This window comes from Olea europaea, unplaced genomic scaffold, assembly GCF_002742605.1.
Source record: "Olea europaea var. sylvestris unplaced genomic scaffold, O_europaea_v1 scaffold3158, whole genome shotgun sequence".
NCBI classification, from domain to species: domain Eukaryota; kingdom Viridiplantae; phylum Streptophyta; class Magnoliopsida; order Lamiales; family Oleaceae; genus Olea; species Olea europaea.
The window spans coordinates 29,578-52,062 of NW_019250378.1; the positions used below are offsets into that span (position 1 = coordinate 29,578).

The window sequence follows — 22,485 nt, forward strand, 5'->3', positions numbered from 1 at the left end:
ACTCATTTCTCAAACTCAACATTGAATCTCACACCGCCCGTCAGGCTAGTGAAGGTATATTGCCTATCTTGAAAACTTTTTTGAAGCAGTTACGAGTCTATAAAATAGTGCAATTGATAATTGATTAACTTAAATCTGTATTATTGAAGATATTATAGGGTGAATTGGAAATGGTAAATAGTAATTTTGTCAGTAAAGTGATGAGTTTTTAAAATAAATAACTAAATAAAAGAGGAAGTGGTAGGAGGAGAGTTGAGAGTTCCACCAAGTTCCTTAATAAAGCTCTTCGCATGTAAAATAATAGCATGATACTTGACCTCCGTGGAGGATCAAGCTCTTGTTGAATTCTCTAAATGGAGTAATTGCTAGTGAAAATTTCATGAACATTTAGGATGTATTTGATTGGTTTTATTTTTTATGGAAAATGTCATTTTTCAATTAAGTTTCTATTTTTGGGATGTTTGGTTTTTTTTTTTATTAATTTTTTTTATGGAAAATATTTTTTTAAACGTTTGTTACATGCATGTTTTCCTAAAAAAGAAGGAAAATATTTTCTTTCTAAATTTAAGTTTTTATTTTCTAAACAATCCACACATCCCAATAACTCACTTTATAAAAATGTACAACAAGTTCTGGTTTGAAAAGTAAGTCAATCAAATACATTTAATTGACAATTTTAATAGAGATAAGTTCTAGACAATTGAATTCAATTGTCTAAAACTTATTTTCTTTCTATACGAATTTCATACTTGTAAGCAAATACAATCTTAGTCTCTTGTTAAATGAAACCCCTTGTTTGAGTCTCATTAGGTAAAAATTCATTAATCATTCATTCTTTCAATAAAATAATTTTACACGTAAACTCAAAATTTTGCCATACATTCTCAAAAAAAATTATTATTACAACAATCATTCTTTCAAAAAATGGAGCTTGAGCACGCTTGAAAATTTTATAAAATTCCAGGATTATGTATTGATGGGAATCTGCATTGATTTCTCGATACGATTTAAATTGAAATCCATAAAAAAAGGGCAACACCGAGCGGGACATTATTCTTTCACTAACAACAATGTCATATAATTTCCAAATATTATGATAATACATGCTTATATACAAATGCATATCATTTGGAATTGTTGTTTTAATATTTTTATTTGGAAAATCATGATAAATTTTTTCCTTATCCACCTATTAAATTTTGAATTTGATTATTGATAAGTATATTTTGTACACTTGTCATAACAACTATGATATTTATTGTTGATTTGTATGATTTATAGCTTAATTATGTCTTAGTTATGTTTGTTAGGTAAAACTTGATGCAAGTTGGGTGAATTGGACAGGAGGGGCGAAAAACGAGAGAAAATAGACTTAATCCAAAGTTTTGGGACCAAATTGCACATTTCCTATTTGGACCTCATAACAAAAATAAGTTGGAAGTAATTGAAATATGAAGGATCAAAATCAAACAAAAAAAAAAAAAGAAAATTAAAAATGTATATTGGAATAAAACAGTGATTGAAATGCACTAAAATGAAAGTAATAGGTGTAAGCACAGAAAAAATGTCAGTGCATTTGTAGCAGGGAGCCAACTAGGGATGTCAATTGGCTCAGGCCTTAATTAAAAAAAAAAAAAAAAAAATTAGAACAAAGGTAGCTGACGGCTACCTCGGGCTCGAAAAAGCTCCTTTGATTTTACTCGAGTCAAGCCAGAGCCTTGAGTTTCGGCTCGACTCATTGACATTCTCCGAGCCAACAATGCTTATGGCGAGCATGTAGATCATAGGTTGGTGTGCACTTAGCACAAATTGGGGGACCAAGTCTGTAAATTCTTGTTTGACTTGAAATTGCCGTTTAATTTTGATTTATCGTGATTTTGTCCCCATTTTTTACTCCTATAAATACCAAACTTGGGCAAAACATTTGATAGTCTCTCTACTCTCTTAATGCAAAATTATATCATCAAATTCATCAAGAGCAAGAGGTAAATTGCTATATTTTGAGAGAGAATTAAAATCTAGCAAGAATTGAATTTCAATTATATCAAGAAATTGAAATTTTCAACTTTGGACTTAAAGAACAATATCTTTTGCATTATTTAATGATCCAAGCGATATTTTTTTATGATTCTTCTTGTAATTCATAAAAAATCATATTAGGCTAGTTCCATTTTTGTATTGGATGAATATGAACCTTATTGTTTATTTATTTTAATTCAAGACTAGTAATTAGTATTTCATGCATCTCTTGAGTAATTTTACACTCTTATTTCATTATTTAATTGTTTGATCACCAATCAAATAACTAGTTACTTGTTGCAGTGTTGGGAGATTTACAATAAGTTTAGAAAGCGGTAAGGTTTACACATGGGCAATAGATATTATGAATAAAAATATCACATATGCAATCATATAAATAATTTAAAATTTAATGCATTTTAATAATTTGAATTCGTACTACAAATAGACTTAGATCGTGATTAGAATATAATTAATTTATCTTGAAAAAGAAAGTTACATACCTTAACTTCATTGATTGTCAAGAATGCATAAATGAAATTAGATTACATAATTAAAAATTGGAATAGATAAAAATAGGCAGATTCGAAATCCCCATATAATTATTCATAATTTGATACAAATCCTCATTTTACATAAGTCTTAGATTAATTTAGAATAAATAACAAAATCAATTATGTTTTGTGTGACATACTTCGAATTCAATACAAGATTAATAAATTTAAATTGAAATTTATTTTCTACAAGATGATACTTTTAACTCTTCGTATTTATTACTTGTCAATGATCCTGAATGATTGCAAATTTTTCACAAACAATTATATTTGTAAACCAACAAGCTTAATTTCTCAATTTTTATTATCCAAGAGTTAAAAACACCTTTTTACTCTTGGTGCAAATTTTAATTCCTTGTGGGTCTACTTAAGTATTTTTTATAGGTAAGATGGGTTCTAATTTAAATTTTTTATTTTCTCGAGATATTCACTAATTGCAAGTAATGTTTTCAGCTATAGCTCCTGGTCAAATATTTATTTAAAACGTTAATATTTTTGCTAATAAACAATAAAATTTTGGTCCCACAATATAATCTTATTGTCAACAATTTTTTTTTCTATGTGTCAGTTCAGTAGAAAGTTGTTTTATTTATTTATTTTTGGTTCCCCTAACGCAGCCTTTGCAAACATAGACCAAGTAATCAACCATTTTTACAAAAAGAAGATTGTGATCTTATATTTTAGTAAATTAATTTCAATCAAAGTCAAAATTTAATTTTAATTAAATATTTCATAAGATCGACAACTTTTCAATCACATATTTCATCTACTTTTATCAAATTTTATTGAAAATTTAATTTTAATTCCCATCAAACAAGGGCCAAATAAGATTAATTGAAAATAAGTCCATTATTACTTATAGTGTCATCACTTGAAAGTATGAACATTCTGTAATACGTTTAAGAAAAATAAATTACAAGTTTAAATTTTGGGACTTGAGAAATGCTGCTACAAATTTGTTGTCTCGTTGTCTGTCATTTTCAATATATTTAGTGCATCACATTTTATGATAAATGAGAAAATGTTAATGTATTGTGTCAAAAATGTGTTAGGAATTTTATTTTTTATTTTTTAAGAAGAATTGAGATACTAGTGTCAAAAATTTGTTGAAGAGACGGCATTCAAATTCTTAACTTACAACTTAGACTAGACTTTATGTTAGAAGAAAGACTTCGGGAGAAATTAAATTTGCAGAGTTCTTGAAAGCTCTTATAATCAATGTCAATATGTTGAGGGTTTTCCTAATGCTCCTGAATTTTGAAAATAGAATTGATAGTAACTAAGTCATTACCTCACTAATATGTACTCAAAATCTCAAAACGCGCCTTTAATTGAAAAATATAAATCATTTAATCTTTCTATTACTTGAATCTAGGCCTTGACATGTGAATGACTTCAAAAATGACCACTTTCATTTTGTGTGAGAGAGCATTTAACAGTGTCAAATAATTGTTAAAGTGGAAGATTAAAATTGATGATATGTTAATTTAAAATGACTTGCCAACAATAAATTAGGTGGACAACAAAAGTTGGACAACAGATCTCAACTCGCTTTATTGTTGTCAAACTAAAATATTAATTTTCATAATCTTTTTTTTATCTTAATTTATTTTATTATTATTATTATTATTATTATTATTTTTTTTTTAATACAAAGTTTGGGCTCCCAAAGATTCTAGCCCCTCGCCCTGCTCCCCTAAAATCCCGAGAAAATATCACTTGCTGCAATTGACGTGTATCCAAGAAGGTCTTGTTATTTGCTTTGCTTCAAACATTTGAGTAGATATTAGATTGATTGAACAGTACAAATATAAATGACCAATCAAAAAAGATAGTCATGGACCACTTGAACTATCTTCGAAGGCTCTCATTTAGAGTACAAGTCGATACACACGGAGTTCATTCGACTTCAATGACTAAATACGTATCTTCTAACAAATACTGATTGTATTGTGAGTTCACTTGTATATTGGATGAAATACTGATACTTTCATTTGGCTTTGGATATGCTGTTAGCAACCCAATACTATTTGACAACAATAAGTAATTTTTCGGGTACTACATGCCCATCCTCATGATCCATCATTTTTGTCTTCGATTGCATGCCTTCGGCAATTTCACTGACCTCGTTCAATGCGTCCATTTCATCTCAGAAAATGACGGTCCCTTCAGGTCATAAAATAAGATCCATTTCCAGGAGAATATCTTCAAATTCACACATGTTATCCATATGCTCAACAACTTAACATCCTCTATTTAAATATCTGAATTTAAATAGATAATCTTCTTTTATTTAGATTACAAAATTTGAGAACCTTAAGCCATTACTGTGTGCAAGAATTAATTAAATTGCCAATCACCAATATTTGCTTCCGGTTACAAGTTGCTCATCTAGAAATAAAAGACCCACTTTTTAAAAAAATTATCCATCCATCATTTACATCAATTTCATATAACTAGGCAAAAAAGTCAATGTGACGGATGGAAATCATAGGTGGCCACTAACACCATTAAAAAATTGTAATGGATTAATTTATTTGCATTAAAACGATTTTCTATAAAAATATGGAAGAATCTTTCCTTTCCAATTTCCCTAGTTCAAATCCTAATCTATCCAACAAACCCAAACTGTCAAGATTTTCATCAATTGAATCCCAAACTGAAAATGTTCCATCATTCCCCAAATTGAAATCTCTCAAATTTATAAGAAACCTTGACTTATACTGTTGAAAATCTACTTATACATGCACAGCGAAAAATTAAAATTATTTTGATTCCCACCGATGATCCATTTGTGTTTAGATAGAAATCGTGATAAAGATTGTACTTTTGAAGAATTTTGTAAATCTTTTGCTTTTCTTTTCGTTCCTGCAATCTTGATTCGCCACTCACAGCTGTCCAATTGTTCAGCCTCCAATGATGATTCACACAGAGAATAAGATTGCAACTACCAGAGTTTTTTCTTTTTGTGCTAACAAGAATAATTATAAGAAAAACCATATGGATTGAAAATCCTAGCCTTGTATTTATATAAGCCCAAACGGGTCTGGCCTGGCCTGGCCTGGTCCGGTCCAATATTTAATTAATCTATTTAATTAAATTCGGTCCGTGAATTAATTAATTCAATTAATTAATTTATCCAACGATTGTTAAATTAATTAATTGACAAATTGCAATCTTCCAATTCTCTTTTGTGTGCGACCCATCAAGTTCCGGATCACGATATCTAACGACGTGAAATATTATTTTGATCTAATCAAATTTAATAAATTAAAACACCCTTTTAATTTATCATCAATTAACACTCGTCGTCCCAGATTGACATCTAGCAATGTGTCAGGGCAATACATGTGACGGAAAATGTCACGTGGTATGACAAAATCAAACTCGTTCGTTTATCGTGAAACTATAATCCCTTTGTCAATATGATCCGATTAATTACGAGATATAGAAGTGTGTCAATCTCGATTAACGATCATATCTTTCACTCCACTATTAAGTCAATATAAGTAGAAAACTCCTTTTCGACTTATGAGTACACCTTGGCCAATGATTTCATCATTGACTTAATTGAATGAAACGCAGATCATAATCTCCTACTATCTAAAAGTGACGAATCCTTTATTAGTCAATCACAACCTTTATACGATTCTTGTCGTACCTGAACGATGTCGTATTAGTGGCTCTTTGCAGAGCAACATTCAACAACGCCAAAGTATGACTGTCCTCATATAAGGTACCATGACGACCTCAAGTCAAAGGATCAATTCCACTATCGAACGTTAGATATTAACCACTGACACTTAGATAGTTATCCATGTGAAATCTCTCGGCGGGACTCCAGTGTTTTGTTCTATAACAAAACATCCATGTTTTCATTTAAGTGTCACCACACTTTAGCTTGTGAGATCAGCTACTTACTTCACAAATAAGAAATGCCACACGTGATGGTCTATCCGTAATAACGATATCCGTATCTCGTTATTACTTACGACTTCGGACAATTTAAGATTCAATAAGATGTAATTTGTATCTCACAATCACAACTTCTCGTGATTAACAAATTACGAAGATTTGAATCTACTGATTCTATTATTTATTTAATTGTCTATTAATTAAATAATAGATTTGCCATTAAGTTGCATTAATTATATATCAAAAGTATTTATGTCCAAAATTGATTGGACCTAGAGCATAATACTTACAAACTCCCACTTGCACTAGATCCAATCACTTATGTATCCAATACCATAAGTCTACATGACGATCATGTTTGTGCTACGATAATTCTTTGTCAGTGGATTCGCAATATTGTTAAATGTGGGAATTTGTTCTTCTCTTTACGTCATATCTCTGCATTATCTCTCTAATGAGATTATACTGCCTTAATACATGTTTGGATCATTGATGAGACCTTAGTTCCTTTGCTTTCGTAATGGCTCTATTGTTATCACAATACAATGGCATGTGATCAACAATATCAGGAACTACTCCAAGTTCATTTATGAATATCATGATCCAGATTTCAACTCTTTGCTACTTTTGAAGTAATCATGTATTAGGTTTCTATTATTGAATCAACGGTTGCTTCACATTTGGAACCTTTCCAACAAACCGCTTAAGAGTAAACCAATTTCTCCATATGAAATCTTCTCAAGATATCATCTATATAAATTAGGATGAGTTAAGCAATCTTCTAGATCTACCTCCATAGATCAAGTTGCTTCTCCCATATTGTTCATGAATAAATCCTTTAACAACCATTATTTCAACAATTGAAATATAGGGATATCGTTTTCTATAATATTAGGAATACGACAATGCTGCCACTATCTTCTTGTAAACACACAATTCATCTTCAAATTTGATGAAATCAAACAATTTGACTTTTTCATCAAATTTAAGATTTCAAATCCAAGAGACTTCTCTTAACCTATAGTCACGATATGCAACTGTTGCAAGCAAAACTCGAATGGACGTCAACAAGGCTATGGGAGAAAGGTTTCACCAAGATCAACACTTAACCTTTACTTCTAGCTTTGCTTTGTATATATGGATATTCCCATCCATATCGACCTTTTCCTTGTAAACTATTTACAAAAAACTTATGGGTTTTATTTCATCAAGAGGTTTGACCAAGGTCCAAACCTTGTTAATATACGTCGAGTTCATCTCGAGTTTCATGACCTCTTGCTGTCCCTTTTAGGTCAACACTTGACTTTATTTTGGTGCAACTAGCAGGTCCATTATCTTGGATCAGTAATACCTGATTTGTAATCATGGATTTACACCTTCTTGAAGGTCGAATGATCCTACTAGATTCACATAGAGTTGACATGTCCTCAGGAGTCTTTACTTCCTGATCAAGAGTATATCCCATATCAGATATGGGATCAAACTCGGATTCATCTACTTGGCTGACTATATTTGTAGACTCTTGAACTCTTTCATGTTCTATTTTGCTCCCACTGTCCTCCCCTAGAGTAAACATTTCCTCTAAGAAGATGATATGTCGTGAGACGAAGACTTTCTTCATGATAATAGAATTTATATTCAAATATCTGCGTTGAATATCCCCACAAATACGTATTTATCAGATTTAGCATCAAACTTATCCGATTCAAGGTGCTTCAAATAAGCGTCATGGCCCCAAGCTTTCATATAAGATAAATGGGGACTATTGCCTTTTTATAACTCGTATGGAGTTCTGTTAATCAATTTAGATGGGACATGATTTGGTGTGTTGCACACTGCAATCAATGCATGACTCCAAAACAATTTTGGGCGATGTGCATGGCTTGTTATTAATCGCATTATATTTAATAATTAACGATTCCTCCTTTTAAATACACCATCTTGCTGCAATGTATATGAAGGAGCCACTGCAAGAGAATCTCATTCTCTCTTAAATAATCTAAATTTTATTTTTTAAGATACTCTCACTTGATCGAATCTTAATGTGAGGGTATCTTTACTTATTTGTTTCTCTAATTCTAGAATGAATCCCTTGAACTTGTCAAGAGTTTCATGTTTGAGTTTTTATCAAGTATACATCATCATTGATGAAATAAGAGAAACATTACCTGACATTAATTGACACGAGTCCATATGCATCACTATGCATTAGACTAGTAATTATGCCAACCTTTCTTCTTTTCAAGTAAAAGAAGATTTGGTTATTGTGTCAGACATGCATAATTTGTACTTGTCAAAATCAATTAATCCCAAGAATACATCTCTATGTAACTTTGAAATTGCTTTTCATCTATATGACAAAGTCTGCCGTGCCAAATTTAGGTAATAATTAGATTATAGCATTTATACCTTATAATTTCTATACTCATTATAGAATCTTTAGTATTAAAGAATATAAATGTCGTTTTGTAATTTACCATAGCCATTAGGATCTTCATCAAGATAAACAAGAATAACTATTGTCCTTAAAATTAAAATAGTTCATGTTCGAAAATGAAATTCATTTTAATGTTCCAGCTTTGGTTGGTATAAAGCGACATTTCTATAATTCCAATACTAAACTAAAAGGCAATGGCAAGAAGTATATTCATACAGGCAATGCAGCAACCTTTACTCATCTCCACCGTGTATGTCAACTTCTCCCTTTCGCAATGGTCTACTTCTATTTAGTTTCTCCATATTTGTATAAATACGAGATTTATAGCTAGTATCAGATACCTAAGAAACTCGTGAAATAGACATAAGCCACGCTATATTCCTTCCAATGACCTTTCATTCTATAATGAAACCAGGGGTCATTAGATTTGGTATTGTCCTTCGTTTAGACTGTCTTAACCATATTGGATGCTTTCCCAAAGTCCCTCTAGACTTCCTCTTAATACCCTTAGAGGAATCAATGGTTTGCCCACTACCAACTTTGATAAAGGGTTTAACAGTCCTAAGCATGTTAAGCAATTTAATGAGTATGCATTCGAGCTTATTCATATCATAATTCGTAATTAGTATGAATAATTCTATGACAGAGATTGCAGAGCTAAGTCAATACTTAGTTCATAATTAATGATTGAACTCAGTTGAGACACTTCTCATCTTCAGTACATGAGAATTGACTGAAAACTCTTTTGTCACTTTGCATCGGTATAGTTGTTTGAAAGTCTCATATCATTCCACACATGATTATTATCATACAACTCTTTGTAATGACGAATTATGTGTTAACATCTATACTCTCAAGTTGCTTTTGTAACTCAGGTGACATAGTTGCAGGTATTACATAATTGTAGTACTATTGTCATTATTGCGTTCATTATAGCAGCCATCTCTTCCTTAATTGAGTCATCACAAGATGTCTTTGGAAAATGGCTACTTAAGGACAACCAACTTTCTCATGCTTGAGAACAATTCTCAAATTGCAGTGCCAATCAAGAAGATTTAATTTGGTTGTTAGCATCAAATATGCATCTCAAATAGACATGGTTACTCACGATTCAATAAATATAAACGATGAAAAGAAAAAAATAATATATAAAATGCATAAATTAATTTAACATGGACTTTTATTAAATTAATTATGCTCTCACTGTTTAATATAAATTTATGACCCTCTTACATAAATTTATGGAGTCCATACTTGACTCCCGGTGGGCTGGGATCTCATCTATTATATTAAGATCTTGAGTGTACTCAACAAGCCTTAATATAACATTTGAGTAGATACTATTATCAATTGTATCTCCATACAACTCTCAGATCATTAAGCTGACAACTCTTTATTTTCACACATCTTATGTGTTAGCTTAACATGCCTTTAAAATTTATCTCTTTGAGTGTTCTCAACAAAAGATAAATTTTAATTAAGTCAAACCCGTCATTCAGAAATATCAAATATTTTATAGTGTCAAATATATCCCTGATGGACCAGCCTTGAGTGTACTCAACAAATTGAGACGATTTGGGACTCTGATTTTTCACTATAACGATGGAAGGCGATTATAAATATAACTTAATATCTTATGGAGGGATTTCGCATTGAAAGGTCTCATCGTAACAATAATATATATTTTATTATATATCTACCATGCAAATAAATAAATAAATAAATATATACATATATATATATATAACATTATATAATAGTGTGGACAATAATTGACTTTTACTAGCTAGTCTTTCCGAGCAATAAGGAAGACTAGTTGATTAATTCTTAGGGGGTATAGCATTGAACAGTATCAATGCACCATCTCCATGGTCTCCTCCTCCTTTTGTCTCTTCAATTTGTCCAGTTGCAACCTGTATCCTATATTAGTTGGCACACAGGCCTAAATGAAATTGGACTCGCAAGCCCACAGCAATAATAATAATAATAATGGACTCGCAGGTCCAAAATGATCAAGAGTTCGCAGGCCCAAAATAATAACAATAATAACGGGCTCGCAGACCCAAAACAATTAAGAGTTCGCAGGCCAGAAAACAACAAGAATAAAAATTAACCATTCAACACATCCTTATGGTCGAGTCCATAATCATCCACTAATAATACATTCATTATATAAATGTATACCTATATAATATCTAATATTATATGCAAATAAGTTTCAAGTTTCTAGCAATTAAGTCGTCTAAACTCCTTTAGACAATTAAATAATTAATTAATCATATTAATCAATTATTTAATTAGTGGCCATATTTAATTAAAATCAAATTTCAGTTAAATATCAAATTAGAGTCCAACTCTAATTCAACAATTATATGGCGGGATTATTTAATTAAAATCAAATTTTAATTCAAAATCAAATTAGAGTCAAACTCTAATTTCAAAATTTAAGCCAGTGGAATTTAATTAAAATCAAATTTTAATTAAATTACAAAATTAGAGTCTAACTCTAATTCCAATAATTAAGGGCGAATTTATTTAATCAAAATCATATTTCAATTAAATACCAAATTAGAGTCCAACTCTAATTCAAAGAAGAAATTTAGGGCGAGACGATTGAATTAAAATCAAATTTTAATTAAATGTCAATTAGAATCCAATTCTAATTTCTAAAAATATCTTTGGGTGAAAAATTAATGAAAACCGAATTTTAATTAAGTCCTAAATTAAAGTCCAACTCTAATTCAAATTGAATCAATATTTTAAATTAGGATAACACTCGTAAATAAAATAAAATTCAATTGGGGTCAAAATTTAATATTTAAGTTAAAATCCAATTTTAACGAAAATATAAAATGTCGTTAATTTTTAAATAAGATTTTAATTTAGGTCAAAATTAAAATTCTAGTCAAAATAGGTCAAAATCCATTTAAAAACAATTTAAAACCATTTTAATACTTATATTCAAAACACCTTTAGAAATGTGCAATTTGACCCATTTTAAAATTATGAATAGGCCCTCCAATTCACGAAATTGCAAAGATGCCCTTCAATAAAATAATTGCAACCTTGACCCCTTAAAACAAAATGCCAAAAAAAGGGGTCCTTAATATTAAATATTGCAAACCGACCCTCATTTAAAAAATTAACAAATTGACCCCATAAGGATATTGCAAACAGGGGCTTGCAATTTCACAAATTATGTCAGAGGCCCCCACCTCCATTTCACCCAAAACCGACTGAAACCCTAACAATTTTTTTTTTTTTTTTTAGATCATTGTTCCTACTCTTGGCTTACCGGCGCCGCCTCAACAACGCGGCAAGTCCCGCTGCCTAAAGGCGGCGGGCTCTTGCCAACCGCTGTCGCTTGGGCATGTAGGCGCCGCTTGCGCCTGCTGCAGCAAGCCGGCGCCAGCGGCGCACCGGCTGCCGTCCGATCCCACAAATTTATTTTATTTTATTATTTTTTTTTGTATGTTTTCAGAACCAGATTCCAAAAATTAAGAAAATCAAATTTTCTTCAATTGTTAGAAACCTGAAAAAGGAATAACAATCAACTTTTGATTGCACAAACACGCAAGTCAATTTCTAACAAACACAAAGGAGGCTCTGATACCACTGTTGAGAATCTACTTATACATGCACATCGAAAAATTAAAATTATTTCGATTCCTACCGAGGATCCCTTTGTGTTTAGATAAAAATCGTGATAAAGATTGTGCTTTTGAAGAATTCTGTAAACTTTTTGCTTTTCTCTTCGTTCCAGCAATCTTGATTCGCCATCCACAGCTGTCCAGTTGTCCAGCTTCCAATGGTGATCTACACAGAGAATAAGATTGTAACTACCAGGGTTTTCTCATCTTGTGCTAGTAAGAATAATTATGAGAAAAACCATATGGATTGAAGACCCTGGCCTTGTATTTATATAAGCCCAAATGGGCTTGGCCCGATCCGGTCCAATATTTAATTAATCCATTTAATTAAATCCGATCCGTGAATTAATTAATCCAATTAATTAATTCGGGCCTATACCCCCCTCCCCCCCCCCCCCCCCCCCCCCAAAAAAAAACCACCCAAAAAACCCCCCCCCACCAAAAAAAAAGACAACCAGAATCAGCCTATAAAAATGCCAAACTTGTGTCTTCATTATGAGGAACATGAGTGATCCACTATATCCCGAAATGATAGGCAATTGTAATATTGATGAAGAAACATCGTTGGTGGCAGTAGAGGAGGGGCCGCAAGCAGGTGTATTTTTAATTTTTTTTAATTTTAATTTTTTTTTTATAAAATCGATAAATTTGTGTCCGTAACATTTTTTTATATCAGTAATTGATGAATTTGCACATTGTTGTTGTCCATGTTCTTTCATATTCTTAGAAGAGGACTACATTGTTGAATTTTTTGGTGCTTTCTTATAGTTCTTAGCCTGCTATATAAGTCTGTCTTCTAGTATTTAGGTAGTTCATCGTAGCATGCTATATAAGTTTGCGTCTCTTTAGCGTTACAATACTACCTATTTCTTTGCAGATAATAGACTTGAAGAAAAGGAAGTGGTACGTGATAATTACAAATTGACTGATTTAGATGATGATTTTCATTATGACATGAATGACAAAGAACAAATTTTTGTTGGATTAAATTCAGATCATACCGTCGATCTTTTGAGATGTTATGAGAATATTATAAGCCCTATCAATGGAACAAAATCATAGCCTCGAGTTGTTGCTTCCCCAATCAAACCACCAGAATGGTTTGTGCCTAAAAAGGGAAGAAAAGAGAAGCGGAGACATAGATAGGAAGAAGATGTAATAACCCATTCGGGGTCCAAAGCAAAGTTGAATAAGAGGGGTACCATGGTGAAATGGCTGGTGTATGGTTCAATGAAATTGAAATTTTATATATTGGCGTATAGTTTAGTTTGGTTGGAATCTCATATGTAACTTTTACTTTGTGGGCAAATTTTATACAAGTAACATTACGCATTTACTTCATTTATAGTATCATTTGTCAACTTGTTTGACTTTGTTTATAGTATTCACTTACAGCATGACCTTCATTCCTTGACATGTTGAGTGGCATGATAATTGGAGGTTAAGTAATCATCTATACAATTGAATTTACAATACTAGAAGTGTGAAATTTTCTTATATTTTGCATATGTCAGGGTAGCTCATGATCCTAGCTATGGGGAATCAACGGTCCATACAAATATGCTTCATAATTTTGCTTACCTTCCGAAGCCTAAAATTGTTTATGCTATTGGTTTGTTCTGCGGCTGAGTTCTCTTGCTATGAATCTCATGTGCACTTTCATTTGTAACATATTCTACAGCTCACAGCGTTCATGTTTAAGACAATGTTTTTAAAGTTTGCCAACAAATCAAGCAAATAACCTATTTTCATAAAGGTTATAATTAACTGACTATGCAGTATTAGGTTTTCTCTTTCTTTCAGCATCACATAAACTGTGACAGGACTCTCCCTGTGTTGTTTAAACAATTTGTAAATCAGAAGAGAGAAAATATCGTAAGGTAAACCTAAAGGAACTCATTTCATTAAAAACATCAAAACATATGGCTTCCTTTGATGATTGTACAAAAATTGACAATCACACAACACCAGAGCCGATTTTGGACAGAGAGGCAGGTGAGACCCATGCCTCAGGCCCAACAATTAAAGGGACCTCAACACTTTATTTTTATTTTTTTGATACATCGTTCCTATTCATCTAACAATCTTCCTCTGTGCCGGTGCATGCGAGAGGTGAAGAACCAAGAAGGCAAAAGTCTAGTTCTCTCTCGACAGTCTGTCACCATCCATGCCACTGCGTGCATGCCTACCGGTATAAAATCTGATTTCTATATATTCAATATTCGTTATTCTCATTTTTGCCATCCAACAATTTCTCAGATGAAGTGGTGATGTGATCCGCATAAGGCAGTTTCATGATAGAGTTTTCAGAAATTTCGCAAGTTTCCTATTTTGATTCGAAGTCTAATCTTTTCCATATTTAAGTTATTTTGGACGTTCTTTTCCAATTTTAATTAGATTCTAGGGTTTTAGTATAAATAGGGGTTATATTTTTCATTGTATTCAGAATTTTTGACATGATGAATTAAAATAGAGAATTTTCTCTCGGGAAGCTTGCTTCAATTCTTGTTCTGGATGGAAAGAAATCGAACTTATCAAGATTAATAGTCTTCAGGCGTTCAAACTTAGATTTTGATTCTATAATTCTTTGTAATCAAAAGGTCGGCATATCCATATGATTGTGATAGTTGTTTGATTCAAGGTTATTGGGTCAGATCTACAAAATCGGGTGATATTCAATTAATTTGAGTAATCAAGAGGTCCACACATCGTCGGCGATTCGGGTTGCTTGGTTCCAAGTTTGTTGGGTTTAATCCAAAACCTTGCTTTGGCCTTTTTGGGGACGATTTCAATCTTGATTATGGGTTTGGTAGTGATTGACTACGCGGGTTCACATCAAGTGGGCTGAATAGGATTATTTTATTGAAATTTGTCTTTTTATTGTTGATAAGATGGAGTCTTTACTGGGATATGATTTGTTTCCCACTTTTCATGCGTTCAACTCTAACTCAAAGCAAAGAGAGCTTTTGATAATTTATTGTTAAAAAATCAAGATAAAACTTGAACATGGATTGATAACAATTTTTTGCTTTGAGATTAAGATTAGTACTTTAGTAGAACGACATAAACAAACCCGATTCATGTTTCCTTGGAGGTTTATTAGTGCACATCTCAATTGTAAGAAATATAGGAATCTTATATATTGTACGGGTGTAATTTAAAGGTGTTGACATAATTTGTAGGTGCCAAAGGTATTAAATCTATCTTCACGTTTAATTTATGTTTATCTTCAATAATTAATTGGTTATTGTGGTTGTTGTTAATTTTCACTCATGGATTGTGAGTTGTCACGGTAGAATTCTCAAAGTGCTGCATAATAACATAAGTTTTGCTCAAGTCCTATTTCTCAGGTAAACAATGGCCTGCCCTTGCTTATATATAAATATATAGAAAATGCTTGAAGTTTTGTCTTCTTATATGATTGCATTGCAGTTTTGCACCCTTGTTGGGTTATATTAGCTTTTGTTAGATTTAATCGTAAGATCAATCTCATTGGCGCATGTAGTGATTATGTTGAAAAATTTAGTTTAAGATGATTGAGATGTTTTCTTATTATCATTTTAGTTTAATCATTGGGCAGTAGTCATATGCCATGCTTTCTAAATATGAGTACGGAGCTCAAAAAAGGAAATGGAAATGAAATTAGTTGTTATTAATTGAAAGCCAAGCAGAAGATATTGATAAGTACTTCAATAGAAACAACGTGAATGAATTTACTAAGAATGAAGAAGTGATACATGCTATAAGTGTAAATGAGATAGAAGAGAAGGAAGAAGATGACGTTCAAGGTAAAATTTAAATCAAGTGAGTTGCTTTTGTTTGCATTTGGGGATCCCAGGAATTGGAAAAATATTTATCAAAAAATGAGGGATTATTTAGTAGAAATGTGCCCCAAAAAAATTTTGATGGTATCTTGTTTCCGAAAGATGGTGCAAATAGAGATTTCGATTCTTCACTATATAAGCGATTACTACCAAATGGATAGACAATTGATAGAAGATGGCTAGTATATTCAGTGTCTACGGACATGATCTTTTACTTTTGTCGCAAGTTGTTTAAAACACCAAAAACTATGACAAAAATGGCCACGTAGTTAATGATGGATACAAAGATTTGCATAATTTGTACTAATCTATTTAAAGTCATGAAGGAAATGAGGAGCATTTATGTTGCATCACTAGTTGGATTGAATTGGAAAAAAGGTTTTCAGCAAAAAAATAGAATTGACAAAAGCATGCAATGGTGATCGATGCAGAAAGGGAACATTGGAGACAGGCAATTGTTATTATGAAAAGACTTGCCAAAAACACCTTGACATTTTGAGGAGATGAGAGACTTCATGTTGAGAACAATGACCTATTTTTGCAAATCGTAGAAATGGTTGTCGAGTTTGATCCAGTAACGCAAGAGGACATTCGGGCATGCTAAAGCATGTGACATTCAATAGACATATCTCGGTAAAACAATTTAAAATGAATTGATACAATTGTTGGCTAATGAGATGAGAAGTTCAATTATCAAGAAAGTTAAACATGCAAAATATTTCAGACGAAAGTCACGAGGAACAAATGTCTCTAATAATACAATATATAGATAATTCATCAAACTTACCGATGTTAGAACAATATTGGCTTGATTTTTGAAAGTGGATGATACATCAGGACTTGGACTGGCAACCGAGCTTCAAAAGGTCTTAATCAACCTTGATCTTGATATTGATAATATTAGATGACAAGGGTATGACAACTGATCTAACATGAGCGGGAGATACAAATGTGTACAAAGAAAGATTGCTTGAAATGAATCACAGAGATATCTATACTCCAAATGGTGTCATAGTCTTAATTAGGCATTATGTGATATGGTGAATTATTGTCCCAAAGCCGTATTCTTCTTTGAAGTGATACAACGAAACTACGCATTGTTCTCTTCTTCTACCTAGAGATGGAAATTTTTTAAAGATAATGTATAAGGTTTGACAGTGAAGCCAATGTTAAAAACACACTGGGAAAGTCAAGTTGAAAGTATAAAGGCTATAATGGAACAAACTGCACAAATAAAAGAAAATTTAGTCGACTTGCTAGAAATGAATGAAGATCCTAAAATAAAGAGTGAAGGTGAGTCTTTAACAATATATGACCTTCATAATTTTAAGTTCTTGCATGGCATTATAATTAGGTACAGGTTGTTGCATGCAATCAATAGTGTAAGTAAATATCTTCAAAGGGTAATTGGCACAAAACGTTCCTACCTTTCAAGTTTATTGTGGAAAACGTCACAACCTTTCATTTTTTGGCATTTTCGCCCCAACCTTTTACATTTCTTTGCGCAGAAGGTTATTTTCATTATTTTTTGACAATTTTACCCTCTTTCAAACAAAAGAAAAAGAAAAAAAAAGAACTAATTGCAATAATAGTCCTAATTTTCAAAAAAATGACAAATCGGTCACAATTTATTGTGAACTGAAAAATTTTAAAATTTTCCAAAAAAAAAAAAAAAGGAAATTTGAATGTACAGAGAAATAATAAAAAAATAGAGAAATTTCTGAACCATAGCCAATGAAACTGAAAATCTTCAAAAACGGGTAAGCATAAATCTCAATTTTTATTCAATGAAAAGTAGATGGAAGGTTTGAGGCAAAAATCACGTAATCTTCAAAATTTTTCATTTCCATTGGTTATGATTAAATTAAAAAAATTTCCCCATTTCTTGATTATTTTACTGTATATTCAAGTTTCTTTTCTCTATTTAAATTTTAATTTTTTTTAGTTCACAGTAAATTATGACTAATTTATAATTTTTGAAAAATTTTGGGACTATAGTTGCAATTAATTCTTTATTTTTTCTTTTCTTTTCTTTTTGTTTCATTTCAATGGAGGGTAAAAGCATCAAAAGGACATTTTGTGCAAAGAAATGTGGAAGGTAGGGGCAAAAATGTCAAAAATGGAAGGTAGGTATGTTTTCAACAATAAACTTGAAAGGTCGGGATGTTTTGTGCCAATTACCCTTTCTTCGAACTGAAAACATGAATATTGATGGTGCTATCGACCTCTTATAAGGACTTGTTTCATTTCTCAAAAATTATAGAGAAATCGGATTTATTATTGCCATGGATGAAGCGATGAAAAAGGCAAATGAAACGGGAATTGAAGCTGTATTTCAAGAGAAATGCATAAATCGAAGAAATAGAAGTAGTTTGATGAAAGTGGCAATGATGAGATAAAGCAATTAGCCAAGGAATCTTTTAGTGTTGAATACTTTCTTTTTATAATCAATCAAGCTTGATCTTTTCTAAGGACTTGATTCGAATAATTTAAACAATATGAAGAGATGTTTGGATTTTTATTTTATGTGGAGAGGTTAAGGCTTGCAACCTTTCCCAATTTGTTGAAGTCTTGTACGAAGAGGATTTATATTCTTAATTACTAATCTTGAAGTGCTATATACCAAGTGAAACAACGAGAACAATCGAAGTGCTACAACATTTGAAGACATTGAATGGTTGTTTCCCAAATGCTTATACTTCTTATAAAATTCTGTTAACCATTCCAGTTACAATTGCATCCGCAGAAAGAGGTTTCCCCAAATTGAAGTTGATTAAGGCTTATCTTCAATCAACTATATCACAAAAAAGACTGAATGGATTAGCTATGTTATCAATTGAAAAAAAAATGATTGAACAGCTAGATTATTCAAATTTGATTAATATTTTTGCCTCTAAAAATGTAAGGCGAATGGTAATTAATTGAACATTAGGAACATTGTCTATTTTTTTATTTGATTATAATTTTTTTATATAATACATTTTTTTATTGTTTTACTATTAAGTTTTAAGTTAACAATAAGTTCCATAATACACTTATACATATTGCATGCATAATATGATTTTCGAGGGCCTAATTTATGAAGTTAACCTCAGGCCCCCAAAATCACAGGCCAGCAACACCATCACCACTACTACATTATCACCAACATACAACTACCAAAACATCAGTAAGAACCTACCAACTACATGTTCAAAACACCATACCTACCCATTACCTTTTCCTACAATTCAAATAACAAGCAACATCCTGCTAACTAAAAGACCTAAATTTCTGAATTTTCTTTGAAGCTCGTTTCAATTAGAGGGTGCTTTTGGGTGATTCGGAGATATGTTTTTGTGATAATATTGATTTGGAGGATAAAAATGATTTGGGAAACGAAATTGATGTGGTTTTGAATTAGGCAAGAAATTCATATGGGTTTGAATTGGGGAAGAAATCTTGTGAACAAGATGTCAAAAAGTCTATGCTGGAATTACATCGGAGAGACCATACAATTCTTGTACGAACACAATTGAGAGCACCAAAGATGAGATTTCCTCTGACTTGGGACACTCAATCGGAAAACTAAGCAAAATGGTTGGCTGGACAGAGAAAATAAGACTGGCAACTATTGTACTCATTCGCAGAATGTGACTTTAAGCTTGGAGAAAATATGTTTTGGGGAAGCGGGTCGACTTAAACTCTGATGGATGCCTTCGGTGCTTAGGCCAGTAAGAGAAATATTACATAGAACAAATTCTTATGAAGAAGGGCCGGAGAATTTACAAAATTGATTATTCCATTTATAGAGATAAAGTGCTATTAATGCAAAGAGCAATGCTATTTAGTCTAATTGGGGTCGCAACCCCAGTCCAAATGGCGTTAATGTGGCATTAAATGATAAGTGAAATTAAATGACTTATGCAATGCTACATTTTATTTAACATATTATTTAGCATAACCTAAATTGAGATTGCAACCCCATTGGAGTTGTATAGCATTACTCTAATGCAATGTCATTTCTTAAAAGCGTTAGTGGCCACATATGATTTCCATCGGACATGTGGACTTTTTTTGCCTAGTTGGATGGATATTTTTTTTAAAGCGGGTAAACAGTCAGTAACCCTTTATTTCTAAGAAAACAAGTAGTAATCAGAGACAAATGTTGGTGAATGATGATTTAATTAACTCTTCAACATTCTATAGATTCGATTAAAATTTGATATTTCTTTTATACCTTTTCAATACAAAAAACATGGTTTCATGACCTAACTCCATAGAGGGGGGTTAATCCTAGAGTACATTTGATTGCTAATATTTTTATGAAAAACGTCATTTTTCATCTAAGTTCTTATTTTTACACTGTTTGATTGACTTTTTCTCAATGATATATATATATATATATATATATTTTTTTTTTTTTTTTTTTTTTTTCTCTTTCCCTTTTTTTTTTTTTTTTTTTTTTAAAAAAAAATTCCCAAATTATCCAATGAATATTTGACCCATGACCCATATTTTTAAATTCTGTCATTAATTTTGTTTATATAGCAATGACCTCTCTTTGTCGCTCTCTCACAAATAGAAAATGGACAAATGGAACATTTTTTAGGTTGGAAATTAAATTAATCAAACACATTTAATTGATATTTTTTATACAAATAATTTCTAGGCAATTGAATTGTCTAGAATTTATTTTCTTTCCATATAAATTTCATGCTTGCAGTTAAATACACTATTAAGTTCTCAATAGTTTAGTTTTTAACTTTCGATGGTTTTTACTCTTTATCTCTACTTCATATCATTTATTTATCTCAAGAAATATTTACAAATCTTTTTAGTTGTGATTGAGGTGGTAGTGATGATGGAGGTGGTCGTGAGATGGAAAGAATAGGAAGAAAAGCAATTTGGAAACTGGGGTGTTGATGTCGATGGAGATGGTGTGGTGGGATTGGTGGAAGTGGCAGAATAGGTCGAATAAAGAGTAGTTGTGACCAATTATTAAGTAATTGTGATAAAAAAAAATGGATAAATTGTGACCAATAAATAATATTTGATCTAAAAAATTTATGATATGTAATTAAATTTATAATTGTGACATACAAATTTTGTGCTTTCGTGATTGATAAATAAGTTGCACTACAAAACATAACCAATTTCGCAACAAAAAAATGTTGCCGTAAAAATTGAGATTTTATTGCAAAAGTAATTTAGTGATGACAATATAGGGTATTGTTGCTTTATATAAGTCGCAAAATGTGTTATGCGACACTTTTCGGCCATTCATCGCATTAACAAAATCACGACTTTATTAGCGTGAAGTAGAAAATACGAAATGACAACACAATATTTGTAGCTATGATGTCGTCGTAATGTATATATGTCCCGAAAAATTTAAAGGGAGACAAATCCGTTTGTTGCAACGAATACTCCAATAAAGTTTCTACGAGAAATATGTTTGTTGCGAATGTTGAGTCATCAAATATATTTTGCGATTACTTTCGACCATTCATCGCATTAACAAAATCGCAACATTATTTATTTGCCGCAAAAAATATAAAGCAGCAACACGATATTTGTAACTATAATGTCCTCGCAATGCGTATATGTCGCGAAAAAATAAAAGGGCAACACGATAGTTTGTTGCAACAATTATTCCAATAAAGTTTTTCAAGAAAAATATTTGTTGCAAATATTCTTTTAAAGGTGTAACTTTTGCCACCTGTTTTATTTTGCAACAATACATGCACGTAGTAATATATTTTTAATAACAAGTAATGTTTGTCGTGAAATATGTCTTACAATGTATTTGATATGTCGCATAATGTATTTTAATATATTCAATATTTGTAGTACAATATTATGTAACCAGTGATTTTTGTATTTAAATTTATTTCGCAACACTAATAGTTTATTGCACCATCATTTGTGCAACGAGTATAGTTGTTACCTAATTTATTTCGTGATTATTTATATACGTCACACATTTTATTTTATGACATAGAATATTATTACGATAGTATTTTGTGACAATGAACTTTTATTTATGTGTCAAGTTGTGCTCGTAGTTAAATTTATTTCTCAACACAAACGGTTTGTCACTTCAA

The 22,485-nt window shown here is 31.4% G+C and overlaps 1 long non-coding RNA gene across 1 annotated transcript; it reads left to right on the plus strand.

The window, feature by feature from the left end:
- On the plus strand, positions 1-13,936 carry LOC111385417. The gene is made up of 2 exons (XR_002701064.1): positions 1-54; positions 13,453-13,936. It is a non-coding gene; the product is annotated as an uncharacterized LOC111385417 (long non-coding RNA).
- The last annotated feature ends 8,549 nt before the right edge of the window (positions 13,937-22,485 follow it).